Source organism: Marmota marmota, unplaced genomic scaffold (assembly GCF_001458135.2).
Source record: "Marmota marmota marmota unplaced genomic scaffold, marMar, whole genome shotgun sequence".
In the NCBI taxonomy this organism is placed as follows: Eukaryota; Metazoa; Chordata; class Mammalia; order Rodentia; family Sciuridae; genus Marmota; species Marmota marmota.
The window spans coordinates 3,109,115-3,116,895 of NW_026000108.1; positions in this window are offsets into that span (position 1 = coordinate 3,109,115).

Below are 7,781 nucleotides of genomic sequence, written 5' to 3' on the forward strand. Positions count from 1 at the left end.
ACAGGGAGAGGAGGGGAGGAGGGGAGGAGGGGAGGAGGGTGTGTCCCTGGAACCCAGCATCTCTCATTAGGCTCAGGTGATTTATGGGCTCTCGTTAAGTGCGGCTGTAACTGGATGGGCCTGAGTCATTTCCAACAAAAGAAGCCACCACTGATCCCACCAAACAGCAAGGGGCAATTCAGGGTACTGGAGACCGGTTCTCAGGGGTAGCCACCTGCCCTCTCTGGGGACAGCTGGGACCCTCTGTGAACCCCCTGGGACACAGGGAGCGGGTGGCTTAGTTGGAGTTGCTCTGGCTTAATAGCCTATCCAGGTGGGTAGAGCACAGGTGCCCTGGAGGGATCTGGGAACCTGGTGGTCACCTTGAGCTATGGCTTTGACCTAGACCTTGAGCCTTGGGGCTCTTGTCCTTCAACACAGAGAAGAACCCCCTGCAGGCTGGCTGGGAGACCACTCCAGGTGACAGTGCCGGGAAGGTGGCAGTCCTGATGCAGGCAGCAGGTGACATATGGTGGGCATCTGGGGACTGCAGGGCCCTGCCATGTCTCCATGCAGCAGCTGTGCTGGACAGTCCCCGGGTCAGGACACACCTGAGGCCTGGGCCTGGAGGAGGCGAGCCTAAGCACAGGGCCCCCCCCTTCCTGGAGCAGCCCGACAGGAGGAAGAGTCCCGATGGCCTCCCGGGGCCGAGCCGGGCCGGGCCGCAGCTTAGTTAAACCGCCCTCATCCTCCATAAATCCTCCTGGCTGCTCTCAGGCTCGTCAGACCCTCAATTGCCATTTAAGTGTTTTTCTGCACTAACTGCTTCTTGTTAAATAGTTTGACATTTATGTGTCTAGACTCCGGTTGTTTGGATATTGATTTGGCCCAGATGATAATGGAGGGCTGGGCCCCTCCCACTGTCCTTGGCAGCCGCCGTAGATCTCTGTGGAGGGCCACTTCCTATCTGCCTGGGCTGGCACCCGAAGCGAACCCCCACAGGGTTCAGAGGGCTGCACCCCACAAATGAGGTCGGGGAGAGTGGGTGCTGCCCAGTGAGGTCTCCTGCCCTCGCTGAGCTGCTTCTCTCTGGAGGTTGCAGATGCTGACGTCCTGGGTGCGGGGCGGGTGGGGGACCTGGTGGCACTTGGACAGCGGTTAAGCCACAGGGCTGTTTGCAACCAGCAAAGCCCATCACCTTGTCTGTGCTCTCCGCCCTCCTAGGAGCGCCCTTCTTTCCTAGACCTTGCAAACTCCTACTCATCCCTCAAGACCCCAAACAGACCCCTTCTTAGGAGGGTTCCCACACTTTCCAATGACAATGAGATGAAGGCGCCCAGGAAGCTCAGACCTGTCCAGAGAACCAGCCAGCCCCTCCTTGTCAGCATGTGAATGAGAATCAGCAGATGACCTGCGAGGCCACCAGCAAGTCTGAAGTGACACAGGCTTGGGACCGGGCTCCCGGGCTCCTGGCCCAGCCCTCTCCTGCGGCACTGCGGGTGCCTCTGCCCAGGTTGCGCCAGGCGGTGTGCAGACGCCCCGGAGCTGTGGCTGCAGAGAGAAATCTCCAATCAATACTGCAGCGCGGCGGAGCCTGGCCTGGGGAGTCTCGGCTCTGGCAGGGCCAGGGAGGGCCAGGGAGGGCCAGGGAGGGCCAGGGAAGCCCGGCTCGGCCTCCACCTCCTCCCGCCTCCTCTTCTCCTCCTGGAGGCCCCTTTCCTCCTGTCCCATCACTTCTGCTCCATGCTTTGAGATGAAGGGGAGAGACCGGCCAGAGGCCACAGCTGGCGTGAAGGTCCTTCTCCAGGGCCCTGCCTGTCTGGTCCCTCCGCAGTGCCTGGGGAAGCCCTTCTTGCATGTGCACCTAAAAGTCATTTTAACCCTTCACCCACTCCATCTTCTCCAGCTTTCCCACCGTCGGCCTGTGGGCTGCTCCCCAGGTTTTGCCCTGAGCAGACGATGGTCGATGGTCGCAGCCGACTCTGGGGAGGGTCTCAGTGTGAGTCCCAGGGGCCCAGTGCTGAGGCTCCTCCCTGGATGTGGCCCCGTGACACCCCTCCCTGCTCCCTCCCCATGCGGCTGAGCGGTCACCTGCCTGCCTCCCCCGTGTGCTGCAGACCTTCCCGTGACCCTCCCTGCTGCCCCCGTGTCCCCGGGCTGTCCCCGGGCTGTCTTACAGGCTGCGCTCCCCTTCTTCCGCCTGGTGCTTGGTTCCGCCTGCGCCAGAGTCTTCGCCGTCCACCGTCCTCCAGGAGGATTCTGCCTGGGTCTGGCCTCAGGTCTCCCGCCCGAGGTCTGGCGCTGCCCCGGAACGTCCTCTTAGTTCCTTTTCCACATCAAGACCTGGCTGGTCCAGGCAGCTGTGGGGCGTGGGCCTCGCGGGGCGGAAGCATCTCTGTTCCGGGGCAGCCTCGCAGTCCTGAGGCGTGGGTTTCGGAATCTGCTGCACTTAACCTGCCGCGTCTCCCTCTGAGCCTCCGGGGACCCCTGTGTCTGGGCGGGGGACCTCGAGCACCTTCCACGCCAGGTGTCCTGCTTCTGCGTCCTGAGTCTGATGCAGCAGGGCTCTCTGCTCGTTGAAGACGAGTGCAGATGCACCTTTACGTGCCCGGGCTCTTTAATATGGTTGTAGGTTTTCTATCCTTAAAGTTTCGGAGGGAAGGGGTACCAGGGATTGAACTCAGGGCACTCGACCCCTGAGCCACACCCCCAGCCCTATCTTGTACTTTATTTAGAGACAGGATCTCACTGAGTTGTAGGGCCTCGCCATTGCTGAGGCTGGCTATGAACTCGTGATCCTCCTGCCTCAGCCTCCCAGCTACTGGGATTACAGGTGCGCACCACTGCGCCTGGCTTCCTTAAATTTTGATAACATAGTTTTCCGGGGAGGGAAACTATCCTTCACATATCTAATTTGCCAACCTGGGCCATCTTTACTCCCGAGCAGTCTGGGGCCTTTGTTTACTTAATACTTTAGAAGATCTTGGGTGCTGCTGTGGCCTCTGCTTTCTCTTGCTGTGGAGGGAGCGCAGGCCACGGTGGGTCCAAGAGCCGAGGTGGGCCCAGCACCCTGCAGAGCAGCAGGGTTAGGGGCTTGCCCCTCTAGGTATCGGGACACTTTGGGAAGTCACAGAGACCAACTCGGCTCTCAGGAACCCGCTCCCAGGTGTGCCTCAGGCAACTGTAGACCTGTACTGCACAAGAACTTGCATACAGATGTCCACAGCCGTTTCACAACACCCCAAAATAGGGACCACCAAATGTCCAGCAGTGGAGCATGGGTAAGCACAGTTGGTCAGTCAATGCAGAGGCAACTCTTTGACCACAGAAGGGACTGACACCTGGGTAACAGGGTGCCTTGAAAACATGATGCTCAGTGCATGAAGCCAGACACCCAGGACCACCCTGAGATCCCGTCATACTCAGTGTCCAGGGCAGAGAAGTCCATGGCTCCCAGGGGCTGTGGACAGGAGGAAGGGCAAGTGACTGCCAGTGGGTAGGAGATTTTGTATTGGTTCGTTTTTATTACTATGACAAAATAGCTGAGGCCAGGGACTTTGGAAGAAAAGAGGTTTGTTTAGTTCACCATCCTGGAATCCCAAGGACATGGTGCTGGCTTCGGCTGGGCTCTGAGGAGGCCCCTTGGCAGCGTCACGGGGCAGATGGCATCACGGCAGGAGAGAGGGAGCTGTGCCGGGAGGAAAGCCAGACGGCTGGGGAGCCACCTTGCTCCTGGAGTCCCCCCTCCCTCCTGTGAGAGGCCACCGGTCCCGGCAGGGCTGCGCCCCCTGCCACTTGCACGCTGTGCCCACCTCTTCTCACCTCCCCACACCAGAGACAGGGTACAAGCCTCACCTGCCCTCAGCAGGCTTCCTGGGTGCAGAGGCAGCTGGCCCTCCCGCGGCTCCGGACGCGGGCTCTGAAGGCCACCTCCGCTGGTGCGCGAGTTACACCTGCGTTTTGGGGAAGACTTTTGGTGCAGGATCCAGCAAACAGACCTCAGGCTGCTCGCAGGGCAGGTCCCTGGGCTTGCCCAGGCCCAGGAAGCCCAGTGTCCACCCCGCGCCGAGGCTGAGGGAATGGGTGAGTGAGGAGTGGGCAGGGCCAGGTGGCTGAGCATCCGTCCTGGCCACCCAGCCACGGGGAACCGAGAAGCAGGGAGCCTAGTTCTGTCCCTCTGTCCTCAGGCCTCCCCTCCAGCCCACCCAAGGAGGGAGGCCAGGGAGGGAGCCAGGGCCGGCTGAGTGGGGCGGAGGCAGAGCAGGGCAGGTGGACAGCGCAGGCCAGCCCCGGGGAGCAAGCTGGCGAGGGCAGGGCGGCAGAGCCCCTGGTGCCAGTGAGGTGCCGTGTGCCCCATTGGGGGTGCCTCCCCCAGCCTGGTGCCCGAGCAGGCCCTGCGGAGCAGCCAACCCCACGGCACCTGCGGGTCAGAGCGGGCAGTGCTGCCTCTCGCCGGCACCCCACGCCCCTCGGTGCCTGCGTTTCCTCATCCCAGGCCCCCAGGCCCCGCCTGCTTGGGCTCCCTTGGGCCCCCAGGCCACCTCTGTGGTCTGAACGTGGTCAGTGGGCAAGGGCTTCTGTCCAGGGAGGCTGCACAGGCTCCCCACTGGCCAGGTTCAGGTCCCGAGTGGCCACCGTGGTTCAGCCTGGGCTGGTGGCGGGGGTGGAGGGTGGATTTGAGCTGGAGACGTCCACTCGGGGCCTGGGTCGCCAGCAAGGTGAGCATGAGTGCGCCAGGCCCTGCCCCAGCCCACACGAGCAGCTGCCCCATAGCAGACACCCCCAGCCCCCTAGGAAGGGGCTTCTCCTGGCCCCAGAATCAAGCCTCCTGGGTCCCTCTGGGGCCTCGGGACCAAGCTTCTCCTGCAGACAGAGATGGCCCTGTGGTCAGGTTTGGCTCCACGTCACTCCAGCAAGGAGTCCGGGCGCCCAGGCTGACCAGTAGCCTCTGCCAGCCTGCAGGGCCCCGCCTCCCTGGCACCTGCCCGCTCCGGGCTGCTCCCTGCAGTCTGTACGGCACACGGGGCCCGTGTTGAGCCGAGGCTCGTCAGCAGATCTTTCCCAAAGCCCCATAAATTCCCCCCAAAACGCTCATCACAGAGCAGCCCCACTCAGGGGCCTCGGCCTGGAGGGACGCTCCCCGGTGGCCAGCCAGTCACTGCGCCAGGACTCATTCAGCACTGTGAGCAGCAGGCACAGCCCAAGGGGTGGAGAGACCTGTAAGAAGACGCTGTCCCAGGTGTGTGTGAACAGGAAGGGGAGGGAGCCACGGGCCAGCAAAACTGGCAGCAGAGGTCGCCACCAAGGTGGAAGTAGCCATCGATCCCACAGCTGAGGAGACCTGGCTGGGAGTGACGGGTGGGTGGGCCTTGAAGGGTGCATAGGAGTCCACTGGACTGCAGATTCAGGAGTGAGCAGAGGCAGGGAAACTCGTCACTCCTCTCGCTGGCCTCCTACGGCTGCTGTCACAGTGGACGCAGCCGACACACACGTTCCCTCACGATTGGGATGGAGATTTGAAAGGACCCATGTGGGCACAGAATCAGGGTGGCAGAAGGGCTGGCTCCCCGGGAGGCTCCAGGGAGGGTCCGTCACCGCTTCTAGCTTCCAGAAGCTGCAGGGCTTCTTGGCTCCTGGTCACAAGGCTCTGAATTCTGCTTCTGTCCCCACTTTTTCTCCTGCCTCCGTCTCACGAGGCCACTCGTGATTCCAGCCATCCCTTGGCATCTGGGGTGCAGAGGTTCCTGGACCCCAAGGCGATCAAATCCCAGGCACCCGCCCCATGTGTGACTGGTGCGGAGTCTGCTCACACCCTCGGCCTCCCCGGGCACTGCCTCCCGCTGGGAGACTCCGGGCCAGCTCCAGTGGGCACAGCCTCACATGCTGAGGAACGGCATGGGGACACACACGGTCCCCAGCCACCCACCACCTGGGACAGGGCCAAGACCCAAGGTGACGGTGCTCAGACATTCAGCACTGGGGACACAGCCTCAGGAGGTGGCTGGGTCATGTGGCATGCACGCATCACCTGGTACACGTGGACTCAGCGTGGCACTGGGGTCTTGCAGAGGGCCAAGTCCCCCTCTGCTCCCAGCTCGCGGGCTCTGGGCAGAGCCGTGCCCCTGGGTCCCCAGCCTGGAGAGCTGCTGCAGAGCCCCGGGGCTGTGCCCCGCAATGGGCAGCCTCATCTGGGGCTCCTCCAGGCCGGACACCTCCCTGGGAGGCACTAGGAGCCCCGGCCCTGCTGCTCGGAAGCCGGTCTGCTGGGGCCGGCCCTCGCCCGCCCTCCCGGCTCAGGCTGCAGAGCTGGCGGTGCACAAGTCTGCTTTCTATTTGGCAGGTGGAGGGGGCCGCAGGCAGAGGGGCGTTCTGGTCAGTGGGCAGGAGGTATTCGCCGCCCCCCCACCCCCGGCCAGCAGACGTCTTTGATGTGTCCCGAGGGTGAGGAGGCGGCTGCAGTGGGTGGGGGCTGCAGGTTGGGATTCCCAGCATGTCCGTCAGAGTGGACGTCAGTGGCAAAGTCCTTAGGCCAGGCCAGGCTCTCGCCAGGCAGGACCACATGCTGGTCGCAGAAGGACAGGGCCTGGCCCAGTCCTGAGGGTCCGTGTATCTGGGTCTCAGGGCGTCCACGGCCCAGCTCCCAGCTTCTCAGCCTTCCCTCCTTGCAGCTCCCTGGAGACTCAGGGGAAGCTGGGACAGGCTGGTGCAGGGAGGTCCAGCTGCCAGGGTCCCCGCCTGCACTCAGGCCCTCATCTGGGCAGGCAGGGGGCAGCGGCCATCTCTGCTCCTGGCAGACGCCTCCTCTTGTAGGGACGGGTGCTGGGGACAGTGGAGTTGGCGGTGGTCTCCCTGGAGGACTGAATGGGTGAGCCAACTCCTCCTTGCAGGACTTCTCAGAGCCGGTCACAGGGATGTGTCTTAGGGCACTCTAAGAGCCTCCCCGGCTTGACACGGGGCGAGGACCCCCCCCAGAAGAGGGCCCTGTGGATGTGACCCTGCAGTGTGCCAGGAGAGCACCTGAGCTGCCGCCTCTGGGAAGCCCTCCCGGAGCACCTGACCAGGCCGAGCGGCCCACCCCCTCCTCCACCCAGCGAGTGCGTCTCCCAGAGTGTGCCCTCTGTGCCAGCACTGCCTGGTGGCCGTCCTGACCCCACTTAGCTGACCACATGCTCACAGTGTGGGGCCTGACCTCCCCACATACTCAGCAAAGTGTCTGACGAATGAGCTCAGAATGGGGACATGGATGTCTGGAGAAGGGCAGAGCCACACATCTCCAAAGGCCCTGGAGAGGTGGTCAGGGAGTGACTGCAGCTCGGCTGGCTCCTGCTTGGCCTTTGTTGAGCCTGACCCTCGCCAGCTTCATGGATGAGGCCAGGACACACAGCTGGGTGGCATGGCCGGCCAAGGTGACATCCCTGCCTCTTCACTGCAGTCCCAGCCCCTGTGCAGAGAGGGCCAAGAGCCAGGTCGCAAGTGGTCAGGGTCCTCAAGGCACTCTGGGAAGTGGAGAGCGCAGGGTCATGGGCAGGGCCCCCTGTCCAGGCCCACCTGTCCAGGATGTGGCACCGAGGACTCCAGCCCTCTTAGCCCCCATACCCCCAGCCCCACGGGGCCTCCCCTCCCCAGATGGTGGCAGGTGGGGGCGCTGGAGCCAGCAGGGCCAGAGGCGGCGGCCAGCGGGCAGGCGGGGTGCTGACGCTGATGCGCTCAGGCAGCCGAGAGCAGCCGTGGCCGCTTTCTGGGCCCTTCCAAACAGAGTCCACTCTGCGCTCCCTGCCCCCCAGACACCGCCAGAGAGGCGG